Source organism: Triturus cristatus, chromosome 5_2 (assembly GCF_964204655.1).
Source record: "Triturus cristatus chromosome 5_2, aTriCri1.1, whole genome shotgun sequence".
Lineage (NCBI taxonomy): Eukaryota > Metazoa > Chordata > Amphibia > Caudata > Salamandridae > Triturus > Triturus cristatus.
Window position 1 is genome coordinate 764,103,947 of NC_140588.1, and position 13,437 is coordinate 764,117,383.

Sequence of the window (13,437 nt, forward strand, 5' to 3'; positions counted from 1 at the left end):
GAATCTATTCCACCCATTAATCACTGATTTGCAAAGCATACCAGGCACAGGAAGAAAGATGTTTTGTCCAGAATCATAGAGTTTGGGTAAAGGGTAAAGGGAAGCCAGGATTCAACTCATGATCATCTAGCTTCAAAGACTGAAACTGGCTGCAGACCGAATCTGCTCAACACTGAAAAGCTGATTATCACAAAATAGTAGAAAATACAACCTGTGATTAGAATAGGGTCGAGTAGGAGACATCAATGAGGAATATTTTTTTATATATAGTGTTTAAGAGCACAGTTTTATTGTCAATGTTGTAGAAAAACATGCTACTGTTGCCCAATAAAGTACTGAATTTAATAACAATGGGAGGATAAAATGGTGAGTTGGCCTTGCTATGATTTGAACTCGTCACCGACGGGTAAACTTTAAATTTATCACACTTGCATAATGAGCGAGAATGCCTGGAAACATGAAGTGGAACGAAACACATGGCAGTGTGCTTAGACATGCACATCTGAGCACACAAAAGCAATTATGCGCAACACAGATCCATAGTAGGGCCCAGCCGGCCACTGCCTGATACAATTCATCACTAAATAATAAAGTAGTCTGTTCTATATACTGGGGCAGTGACTCAGTGGACTAATGCCTTCAGTCCAGGAATCTATACTTGATATAAGGGTTGCTTAAATTCTTATCCTTGCAGGTCCAAGGAGCCTTTCATCCTCTTGAGGTTGATAAAATTAGTACTATTGAGTTAGGTAACAAGAAAACATCTGTTATTTCAGCGCCAAGAGCCCCAATAGTGTATGTTACTAATCCACCTTATGTTATTCTCACCCTACAGGCACCCGACCCAATATGACTCTCCTGCAAACAGTATGAAACAGAACCAAATACCAGGTAACCATGCCGCTTTGACTCCAGTCAACAAGTACCCCAGAACCACAGAGGGTACCTAGATTTTAAAAGTGCTATTAGACCATACTCATGTTATTCAAGCACTATACAAATGCACATAACATACCATGAGCAGTTGTCATCATTTAAGCTTAACTCGCTGAGCTTCTTGTCACCAATACATGACCACAAGATGGTGCAACAGAAGGACGTGGTTCACTCTTTGTTCGTAGTATGAATTCATAACGGGGGGGGGCACTGACTTTGAGTGTCCCACTGTAGAAAGGGTCCCATGGGTGCCCCCTTCCCACCCACCTTTGAACGAGGGTTCTTCCACTGACTACATTGGGACTATCCTCTTAGCAAACATACCCCTCCCTCCAAAAACAGAGGTGTTGTGTCTGCTTGGTTTACGGCATCACTGGCAAGTCCCCAGTATCCTTTCTGCTCCATTTCCCAGTCAGGCCCTCGATGGACAAAAGACAGCCTTCAGTCACAAAACAGTGAGGCATAAACAATGGGTTATTCCCGAGCAAACAAAAGTAACAATAATTAATCAGGAAGTGTAGTGGTTTACGGAGAAAAGAGTCCCATCCATAAATATGTGGGTATTCTTCTTTATTATTTTCGTTATTGCAGATGTCAAGCAGTTGATCTCATAGATGGTTGTAGCCTTGTAGCCAACATGTGTTTCGTCAAAAGGGCGGAAAGCCCAACAGACTTCCTCAGGGCTACAAAAGTGATGAGAGGAAACTGATCATACAGTTTTGTTACAATAATACGTAAATAACATCTAAAATCACAATATGTACAGTAAAAATTGTGACATAAGTCAACGAACAGCCTAGAAAAAAAGAGAAGGATGGAAACTTCCAAAGTGCGACAAGCCAAAGGATGAACCCAAATGTGTTGCACTAAACGACATTAGAGTGTAAATAAACACCCTCCACCAGCAAAAAGGAGTAAAAGAAGAGCAATCATTTGTGAAAATGGAACCAAAAAATAATAAGTGTCAGGGAGATGAAAGGTGAAGTGAAGAGTAAAGAATAAATAAATATAGCCTCGTTGTAATTTGCACAGTGAAACCATGAAGGGGAAACCGATAACAAGAGAGACCTCTAGGATCCACATCTCAAGGACAAAGGTAAACCAGTACTATTCGGCCAAGCGCTATGCTTAAATCAAAGTGCTGGAATAATTACAATCAAAGGTGTACCAAAAGATATTGACAAATAAGTGATCACTAATTGATCAAGAAATTGAGAAAAAATATATAATATAAATTGACACTCACCAATAGCAATATAATAAATCAAGTGATGTGTAAGACATTTATGAGTATCACGAACGAAGCCAAATAGATCAATCAGGGTTTCTTCAAGTATTATCATATAAAATGAAAATAATCTGTAAGGAACAATAAAAATAAAAATAATAAAGTTCTGGAATCCTGTAACTTTGAATCTTAAGTTTTGAACCAGGATTGTCCAAGTCAATCCAAGAATTACAATGGTATTAACTCATTAATTAACAAGAAACATGTGAGTACCTCTAACACGGTTCCGAGAGTATATCGGGGCCGGGGTATAAATTCAACAATCGTGATGAAATTCTGCAGACAAAATAAAAGACAATAATATCAGAAAGTAATCCAAGCCAAAAATGGAGGCCATATCATAAGATTCCTATCCAAAGGCTCAGGTGCTACCATCATACAAACATACAATCCAAAGGGGCAAAACCAAGAAACACAAGCACACATAGCGAGAGCTAATATAGTTGCATCAAAGAGGGTTGAAAATAAAACCTAAAGTTCATAAATTAGCGATGTTACTTCGTATAAGCTTTAATTGCATAAATTTACCGACGGGAGTAAAATAACCACAATTCTACATAATACAAGTAAACGAGTAAAAAGGTTAGCGGTCAAACCTAAGACACGTACCCATTAACACGGAGAGTACTCCGGTCGTTATCCAAGTTCGGTTGTATGTGAATAAATCGGCGCCATGTTGTCCCCCAATATATACGAAGTCCGGTAATTGAAATGAACGTCCTATGTAAAACATAGAAAGGGGACTATCACGTATAGCGCGTGAGTACAAGGCCGCCATCTTAGGGAGGTGTAAATATTCCCATATTGCGCTAACAATGGGTGAAACCACTCGTGTTTATATCGGAAAAGTAAAATAAGCACCTATCTCATTATAAAGATACAAAGTATGTCACAAATATATATTTTGAACAGTTTGAAGACAATAAATCCGGACCAATATCCGAAACGCACTCATTAAGAATATAATATCAAAATCGTCATCTAAACTAATATAAAATGTTAGTACCAGGAATAATAATAACCTTGGAGCAATTACCATTCCATAAGTTTGAGAAACGGATCTCTGCTTCCTAACAGAGTAATAGGCTATCCCAAAGTTAAGTATGACAATCGAAGAGTGATTTAAGAAACATAAGTTGTCAGCATTAGCCAGTGCTCTGTAAGACACACAGAGTAGTCCGCATTTAATCAACATACGTCACAAAGACAGACGTAAAGGAAAGCAGAACAATTCAGGAAGGAGAGATATTAGTGACTTGGAGGAGAAGCATTTATATTCAGGCATAGTAGAAATAACCCATATTTACCAGAATAGAAGTGGGAATACTAATGTGAAGGGCAAAAGCAATAGGCAAAAAAATGGCAGGTGTTCAAAGCGGAATGTAAACATAAATGAGGAATCAGACTAAATAAAGTGGTTTAACAGAGTTTGACCAAAGGGCAATTATTACAACATCCAAAGCAGAAGCATATACATTGAGAACATTTTGTATTCAACATATAATCCATGTTATGACAATCCAAAGGGTTACATGTTGATAAAACTAACATGAGCTCTCTAATTACAATCAAAAATAATTAGAAATAAATACAGAACAGTAGTAACCTAAATAGATAGTATAGAAAGAACTATTCAGAAGGTTTGATATAAAGACATTAATAAAGATAATAACAACAAAGTCATTAATATGGTTATTGTCCAACCTCTCACAAAAACAAATCACGTATCCAAAAAGTAATGTAATTCGTGATCAATATTGATCCCAAATTCAACTGCACGGAGCTTAAGGATCCATCGTGCCTCACACTGGCGTAATCTTAATTCCCTGTTACCGCCTCTGGGGTCATTTTTGACAATTTCGATTCCATGAAAGAGAAAACCCAACGAGGATCCCCTCTCTTGGCATATAGAGGCATGGTTGCCTATGGGATACCTTATATCCAGATTTTTCAGGGCACGAAAATGTTCTAGTGTAACACTGAACAACCTGGGTCTAGTACTGGGTCAGCAGGGATAAACAAAAGGCAAAACCACTCATTCTAACATCTCTTGGTTAGAGAAGAACCCTTTAGGGAACAGAACCCATCAATCACCGAAGAATCAGTGTATTGTCATCATCTGGGTCTGTCTCTCCTGTCACACCACACCAGAGCTAGAGAGAACAGCCTGGTCGCGGGTCAGGGGAGAAGGCGTACAAGGGTTGTAAACAGTACCAGAAATGACAAGAAAACAGTGGGTTCTCCTTCGTGTGAAAAGGGGTTCAAAAAAAGTGCAGCGCTAAATCAAAAAATGTGAATAAAAATGGCTAGAGAAACTCAAAAGTGCTTTAATCGGTAGAGCACCTCTGCCAAAATTAAAAAGCAAAATGGCAATTTAGCATAAATACATCGTCATTATGCTCATTGTCCATAGTATGTGGTCGACATGTTTCTGCCCACTGGGATCTACAAAGTATCGAGGGCATTCATCAGGACCTTAATATTGCTGCTACTATGAATAAGTAAAATTGTAAAAGTATATTAAATTACAGACATTCCTACCACCGGTTGAACTCCATGGATGTAAAAACCGGATACCTAGGGAAGTGGAAAAACATAAATAAGGAGATGCGAAGAGCTATCCATGTTGATAAGACCAGCAAACAACAGTATAAATATACCGCCATACAAAACACAAATTTTTGTGTTAGTAACATCTAAAAGTGTATTAGATTGCACTTACCCTACAAATGTGGGTGATACCCTCACCTCAACCTGGCTCTACTCAGGGAAGGGGGCCCCGCTCTGATAAAGGGGAAAGGAAAAAAGAAACACGGCTGTTGTAAAACATGCCTAGATCTTTATGTTCCCCATACCAAATGACTAAGAAGTATAAAGTTTGTCCATGTCTCTAAAATAGGTGGAGGCACAAAGTATGGCAATAAAGTACTAGTCAGGGTAGAAGGCCTCTAACCAGATAGAAAGAAAGAGCCCAAATACTCCATCGAACAATGTAGTTAAAGGGCCATTGAAAAAATCCAGAGGGTTATTGTAAAAACACTAATGTTAAGGACTCTTTAAGTTGTTCTAGAAAGATTATAAGGCATTACAAGAGCAAAAGCCAAGCTTACCTCTCCGTCGGTACCCCAGGGCGGTCTATGAGTAAAGACCAGAGGTACCGACCCGAGCAGAGGGGGAGTGTTTTTATAATGTACTAGATTGTAAACAGGTGAAGCTGTTTAAGCAAGGTGGCTTGAGAAAAGCCTGCAATGTTTGCAGCAGCGCGAGGACCCCAAAGCCGATAATAGGCACCGCGCATGCGCTAGAAAGTGATGAAAACAGATGAATCAGTTGCAGCCAATCTGCTTCGGCAAAGCGCGTTGAACAGACTGATCAGCTGGGCGGCTTCGGCAAAGCCTGCAGTGTTTCCAACAGCATTGGGACCCCAAATGACAATGGCAGAGTACTGCGCATGCGCGGTGACCGCGACGTGGTGCGCATGTGCCGTGCTAGAGACATCGGTCTACCACATCTCCGATAAACACAGCGCATATACTGAATGTAAAATTGAATGCGCATGTGCCGTAATCGAGGCGCTACAGTGATACATCTCGAATATAGTGGGTTCCCATTCTAGATAAATGTAAAGGAATTACGGTAAGCTCCAGCACCAAAAGCGGCCAAAGAACATAACCGCTATGGTCGCTATGTAAACTATATACATGAAGGGAGTTCCCAAAGCATAACGTGAAGTCCCCCACGAGGATAACATCTCAATCAGACAACCTCTACAAGTGCGTGCCCTTCATTAAAGCGTGTTTAAAGAATTCACAAACATGGTGTAGCAAAAGCCAGGGAATATCGTCATTAAGTCCTGATGACGATATTCCCTGGCTTTTGCTTTAAACTTAGTGATAATCAGGAGTACGTTTCTCATCCAGTACTCCCTGGTCAACACCTCCTAATCTTTGCCTTGTCTGTGAATATGGTGTGAATAGAGTGTGATACGTTCAATTGGAGAGTCTTCAACACTAATACACCATGTTTGTGAATTCTTTATTGAACCCCATTTCACTAACATACTGAACGTATCATAATGGTTATCGCGTGGAACTCAGTCATAATAGTTCCCTTCTTCTTTTTTCGTTGGCCTGACAAAACCTTACACACCACATACATATATCTCTCTCTATGTTGAAATAGATATGAGCGCATGCCCATCGACTTTAAACACGCTTTAATGAAGGGCACGCACTTGTAGAGGTTGTCTGATTGAGATGTTATCCTCGTGGGGGACTTCACGTTATGCTTTGGGAACTCCCTTCATGTATATAGTTTACATAGCGACCATAGCGGTTATGTTCTTTGGCCGCTTTTGGTGCTGGAGCTTACCGTAATTCCTTTACATTTATCTAGAATGGGAACCCACTATATTCGAGATGTATCACTGTAGCGCCTCGATTACGGCACATGCGCATTCAATTTTACATTCAGTATATGCGCTGTGTTTATCGGAGATGTGGTAGACCGATGTCTCTAGCACGGCACATGCGCACCACGTCGCGGTCACCGCGCATGCGCAGTACTCTGCCATTGTCATTTGGGGTCCTAATGCTGTTGGAAACACTGCAGGCTTTGCCGAAGCCGCCCAGCTGATCAGTCTGTTCAACGCGCTTTGCCGAAGCAGATTGGCTGCAACTGATTCATCTGTTTTCATCACTTTCTAGCGCATGCGCGGTGCCTATTATCGGCTTTGGGGTCCTCGCGCTGCTGCAAACATTGCAGGCTTTTCTCAAGCCACCTTGCTTAAACAGCTTCACCTGTTTACAATCTAGTACATTATAAAAACACTCCCCCTCTGCTCGGGTCGGTACCTCTGGTCTTTACTCATAGACCGCCCTGGGGTACCGACGGAGAGGTAAGCTTGGCTTTTGCTCTTGTAATGCCTTATAATCTTTCTAGAACAACTTAAAGAGTCCTTAACATTAGTGTTTTTACAATAACCCTCTGGATTTTTTCAATGGCCCTTTAACTACATTGTTCGATGGAGTATTTGGGCTCTTTCTTTCTATCTGGTTAGAGGCCTTCTACCCTGACTAGTACTTTATTGCCATACTTTGTGCCTCCACCTATTTTAGAGACATGGACAAACTTTATACTTCTTAGTCATTTGGTATGGGGAACATAAAGATCTAGGCATGTTTTACAACAGCCGTGTTTCTTTTTTCCTTTCCCCTTTATCAGAGCGGGGCCCCCTTCCCTGAGTAGAGCCAGGTTGAGGTGAGGGTATCACCCACATTTGTAGGGTAAGTGCAATCTAATACACTTTTAGATGTTACTAACACAAAAATTTGTGTTTTGTATGGCGGTATATTTATACTGTTGTTTGCTGGTCTTATCAACATGGATAGCTCTTCGCATCTCCTTATTTATGTTTTTCCACTTCCCTAGGTATCCGGTTTTTACATCCATGGAGTTCAACCGGTGGTAGGAATGTCTGTAATTTAATATACTTTTACAATTTTACTTATTCATAGTAGCAGCAATATTAAGGTCCTGATGAATGCCCTCGATACTTTGTAGATCCCAGTGGGCAGAAACATGTCGACCACATACTATGGACAATGAGCATAATGACGATGTATTTATGCTAAATTGCCATTTTGCTTTTTAATTTTGGCAGAGGTGCTCTACCGATTAAAGCACTTTTGAGTTTCTCTAGCCATTTTTATTCACATTTTTTGATTTAGCGCTGCACTTTTTTTGAACCCCTTTTCACACGAAGGAGAACCCACTGTTTTCTTGTCATTTCTGGTACTGTTTACAACCCTTGTACGCCTTCTCCCCTGACCCGCGACCAGGCTGTTCTCTCTAGCTCTGGTGTGGTGTGACAGGAGAGACAGACCCAGATGATGACAATACACTGATTCTTCGGTGATTGATGGGTTCTGTTCCCTAAAGGGTTCTTCTCTAACCAAGAGATGTTAGAATGAGTGGTTTTGCCTTTTGTTTATCCCTGCTGACCCAGTACTAGACCCAGGTTGTTCAGTGTTACAATATTTGGTTAAGGGGATTCACAACCTGCTGGTCTTTAAAACCTTTCCCTTGGACCTTCTCCCACGTTTTTTGTTGATACAACACGAAAATGTTCTGCCATCCGTTCTTTAAGAGGGCGGATGGTACTGCCCACATAAATCATGCTGCACTTACATTGGATCACATAAACTACATATTTGGTCAAACAATCAATATGATCATAAATTCGAAAATTACGTGAACCATTATATTTAAAATCTTTTATTCCCCTTTTCGTAAATCTACACATGCTGCAGTTGCCACATGAATAAGACCCAATATTACGTTGACATAGCCATGTCGGTTTAATGGGCATAGGTTTGGGATAACTGGGGCTAATAATACTTTGGATAGTCTTGCCTCTCCTATAAGTAATATTGGGAGATCTAGATATATACTGTTCTAAACCCTTGTCTGCAGTTAATAGGTGCCAGTTATCCTTGAGGATCATGTATAATTTGTGTGACCAAGAATGGTAATTGGTCACCAGTCTGATTGGGGATTTAGAGTCCTTGTTGTCTTTGTATGAGGTCTTCTTAAGGGTATCCGACCTGGTCAGTTGCATAGCCCTATTTTTCACCCTGCTGATGACTTTGGGTGAGTACCCCCTAGCAAGGAATCTGTACGTAATGTCCTTCACTTGTCCCTGAAAGTCCTCATCTTTACTACAATTTCTGCGAGCCCGCAGCATTTCACCAAAAGGTATGGCATTAATTTGGCTCATTGGATGGGCACTATTGGCATATTGATTTTGCGCAATGTATAACCTAGCCATGATCGAAAGCTTCTCTCACAAAACAGTGAGGTCAACTATGCGACCCTCCTATACTTTTGGTTGGCAATGGCGCCTCGAGCAGTAAGAGGCCTGTCAGCGCTGTAGGCTGCACCTGCACGTCGAGGGAGAAATCCTTACATTGTGAGGTGCTGGGCACAAGACACTGTGCTGAGAGAGGCGAATCTTTCACATGCTGTTCCGAAGCTGCACTTGACTGTCGTGCAGGGCGAGCCCAGCTTTTGGCATATTTAAACACTCCAGCCTTGATGGAGGAATTCATCTCACACCCTCCTACTAGCATGTGTAATTTCACGCACTTCAGCACGCTGAAGGAGGCCCTTGTCACAACAATGCTTCCGCAAATCTCTCTAGATACACTTCGCAGTCGAGTGTGACCAGGATTGACAAAGATGCCCACGCTTTCCTTTCTTTGTACTACACCTGTCACGTGGCTCCCAAGTCTTCCGGGAGCAGCACGCATTGCGCGCTGCCCCTGCAGCTTGTATCATGCATTATTTATTATTTGGGAGCTCCAGGCTTAACAGCTGAGGAAGTGTTATTATGTATGACTTTGCATTTCAGTGCGGTGGTGCAGACCACCACAATGAAATGCCTTAGTTTAACGCGTGATGCGTGGTACTTGGCAGGGCTGCAGAGCTGCACCCTACAAGCCGGCACTCTTGTCCTCCAGCCCTACAGTGTCGCTGAGGGGCTTCTGGTCAGTGCAGGCTGAGCAGCAACAGGATGTTTTCATTTCAAATTCCTGTCACAACAAAGAATTGCTTCTGCAGCCCGCAATATTAATAAATAAATTAAACGACTTCCATGGCCTCCTCAACAGTACTCCCCTCCCCTGGTCGAGGGGGTTCCCTGATGACCGCACAAGTCATGGTGAGACAGAGTGGGCACGTGTGTCTAAGGGTATAGGCCACAACTCGGAAAGCACGCCACGCCATGACCTCTCACCCTTACTACAATCTACAGCTGAAGATGGTCCAGTTTTGCCCCAAGTGCATCACAACACTGTCAGATCACCTGTCTGCAGCGAGTGACCCCACAGACTCCAGTTACTGAGACCAGGCTGAACAGCAGGAATGAGTTACCCAGCACTCAGAGAATCCGTGGGTAAGTTTACGATAACACAGTGATTATTCATGTTCCTGCTATAGAGAGATCAGAGTTCTCTTGTGCAACTCTTGACTCATTGGCAGCTATGTGTAAAGCACACATCGTGCTTTTGGGCTTGCTGCAGTCAAGCCTCCTAAAAGTTATACACTGCAGTAGTTGGCTGCCAGATTGTGAGCTGTGCATGAAGCTAGGCCAAGGCCGCTGCCAGGCTTTGCTGCATGCAGCTGACTATACATATAATGAGGGTGTTGTCCTCGTGTGAAGAGTTGGATGCAGGGAATGGCGGATGTTTCACCATGCACACAAACCCTTTGGCTGAAAGTTGTGCCCAGGGCCGGCTCCAGATCGGTGCCACCACAGCAGGCACTGACTTGGGGTGGAGACGTCATTTTTGCAAGTAAATTAACATTTGTAAACAACCTGTGTGTTCCTGGCCTCCAGCAATTTTCAGGCATCAATTAAAATGTCTAGATAACTCCGGTGATTCATCGTCTTCCCGGAAAGAGACGGAGGTTTGTCTAGTGGAAGTTTTGACTCATCCAAAGGTCGCGCAGTGGGTTAAAACGCCTGCTGCTAAGAACGTGTATCATACAGATCACAAAGTGCATGTAATGTAAATAGGTCTGTGGGTTACTGCTTCTGTAAGAGAGCTCATTTTGTTACTTGTGGTTTGTAAGACAAAATCCTAATATAGAGCATTGAGCTATTAACTGTCAACAGCTGCGTGTTAACTGCAAGTATTATGTTAGAGCAATATGTTTTTTTTCCCAGTCTTTCATTATCCTAATCTTACCAAAAGGGTTCATTTGGGTAAAAAAAAAACATTCTTGTTTTTAGGGAGAACCGCAAAAAATGGTGTTACATTTTAAATTCTGAATTTGTACTTTTCCAGAATAAGCGCTCAAACTATATTGCTTACTAGTATCGATGACATGTTACTCCTACACTACACCTTGTAGTCCTGATGTAACACTTCCAATACACTGATTTACACACCTATGATTGTCTCTGTGCAATGTGTGTATTATGTAAAGTGCTCTGACACCTTACACTGGTATGAGTGGTGCTATAAAGCTAAATAAATCAGAGAGACAGTGGTTCTGGAGACTTGAGGGCCGCTATTAAAGGGTGCTAGTGAGGGAATCCGTGGTAGAGGTGGCCATTGGAGGGGGGCCAACAAACATTGTCGCACAGGCCGCCACCAGTGTTAAAGGCGGCCCTGGCTGTGCCTAGTTGAAGTTGGCTGCCCAAAGTCCAAAAGCACGATGTGTAAAGAACACGTCGTTCTTTTGGACTTGCTGCAGTTCTTCTAGGTAACAGGTAAGTTAGAAATCTCTCTGCTTAGCCTAGTGTGCCGCTTGGATGGTATTGTGTTGCTTCTTGTCTGTGCATCCAGATATATAATACAATAAGTAACATTACACCTACAGCAGTAAAATCTTATGATGGTAGCACCATTGGAGTCTTGTGCTTTTCTAAACCCGAAGTGTACTTGCCTGTGTAACCAATTCATGTCATGGCGTGTGTATCTAAATAGCAAACCTGCCTTAAGACCCTTAATGTGGCGCTGTATGTGTGGAAATGCAGTCTTTTCACTTGTTTAAGCATAAGTTTGGAGTGATATTTGGTGCTGCACCCACATGCGCTGTCTGGTTCCTGGTGCACATAGCCATGGCTGCAGCGCACAGAGACCCTACACTGCCGCACACAGAGGAAAAAAATTAGAGGGAACATTGGTCTGGCATATGGTTTTCCTGGCTGCCACTGGGAAAAGATCCATGATTTTTCAGAATTTGTAGTGTATTAAAGCATTTCCTTGTGACATACCCTATTTGGCTATCAAAAGTCAGCTTAGGATCAAACAAAGACTCCTAGGTTCCTTACTTTTTGTTTGGGGACTGGACCAGCGTCTAGGACATCTGACTACCAGGCTGAAGACCATACAAGTGGAGCTTTACACACAATTGGGGCCCCCGTTTTATTGGCGTTAGGTCTGAGGCAGCTCCTCGCTATCCACTCTGCCAACTCCACCAGGCACAACCGAAATTATGCAACTCCGTTTCCTGGAAAAGAGATACAATCATTTGTGTATCTTTGGCATAAGACTCGATTGTAACTTTGTGTCGCTCAAGGATCTGTGCCAGGAGGCCCATGCATAAATTGAATAGGGTAGGGCATAAGGTAGAGAGCCCTGCGGCACCCCCTGACACACAGGCAACATTTCAGAGGAAAATGGTCTTTGAGTAACCTGGAAGGTGCGATTTTGGAGAAAGGAGGCTAGCCTCCTCAGAGCCAGGCCTCTGACATCGCAGCTCCACATCCGTTCTAATAGAAGTCTGCAGTCTTGTCTTCCGTCTGAACAGAGTCTGAGTGATTCTGAGGCTAACAGAAATGACTCTATCGAGTGCTGTGTCTGTAAAACCGGCCTAGGAGGGATGCAGCAGATTGTTGATCTCAATAAACTTGATAAGTTGGACATTAACATGTTTTTCTGCCACTTTCGCAAAAAAGGCAGCATCGAGATGGGGCTCAGAGTTTCAGACTGTACTGGGTCTAAGGGGCACAATGGTGGCATGCTTCCATTTCGCCGGAAGATGACCTGCGTTAAAAGATTGAGTAATCAGGTTACACAAGTGGAGTAAAATAGCTTCCATAACCGATGCTAATATTTTGGGTGGAGCTAGGTCCATAGGTGACCAAGACATGAGTTTAGAGCAAAGTCCCCCAAGCTCCCCCAAGGAGGAGTCAATAAAGCTAGAGAGCCTGTTCCCTGAGGGTGAAGCTACAAACCAGGGGGCAGATTTACAAGCCCCTTGAGTGGCTTTTGCGCTACAGTTGCGTCACTTTTTTGACGCAACAACGGCGCAAACAATGCGGCCTATTTACAACGTGACGCATCTAGATGCGTCACGTTGTAAAGCCCTGCGTCACATTATACCTGCGTCAGGTATAATGTATGCAGGGTGGGCGTTCCCATGCAGGAAGGCCTCGTAAAAGTGACGCAGTGAAATCTACAAGATTTCACTGCGCCACTTTTAGGACTCCACTGCGTCAAGACCTTACGCCTGCTTCAAGCAGGCATAAGTAGTGATGCAGTGTAGTGGGAATAGGCCTCAACACACATTGCTGGAGTTGCGTCGTGCTTGCGACACGACTCCAGCAAATGCGTGACTTTTCCGCCAACAGATGCATCAGAATTTCTGACGCATCTGTCAATCCTTGTGCCATAGTGCGCCATATTGTAAATACGGCGCAT

General features: G+C 42.7%; 1 long non-coding RNA gene across 1 annotated transcript in view; it reads left to right on the forward strand.

Moving 5' to 3' along the window:
• LOC146829239 (uncharacterized) overlaps positions 1-13,437 on the forward strand; it is a 136,327-nt gene that overhangs the window by 96,780 nt on the left and 26,110 nt on the right. Inside the window, exon 2 of the long non-coding RNA XR_014962207.1 lies at positions 836-891. This is a non-coding gene — a long non-coding RNA (uncharacterized LOC146829239). The remainder of the gene's footprint in view (positions 1-835; positions 892-13,437) is intronic.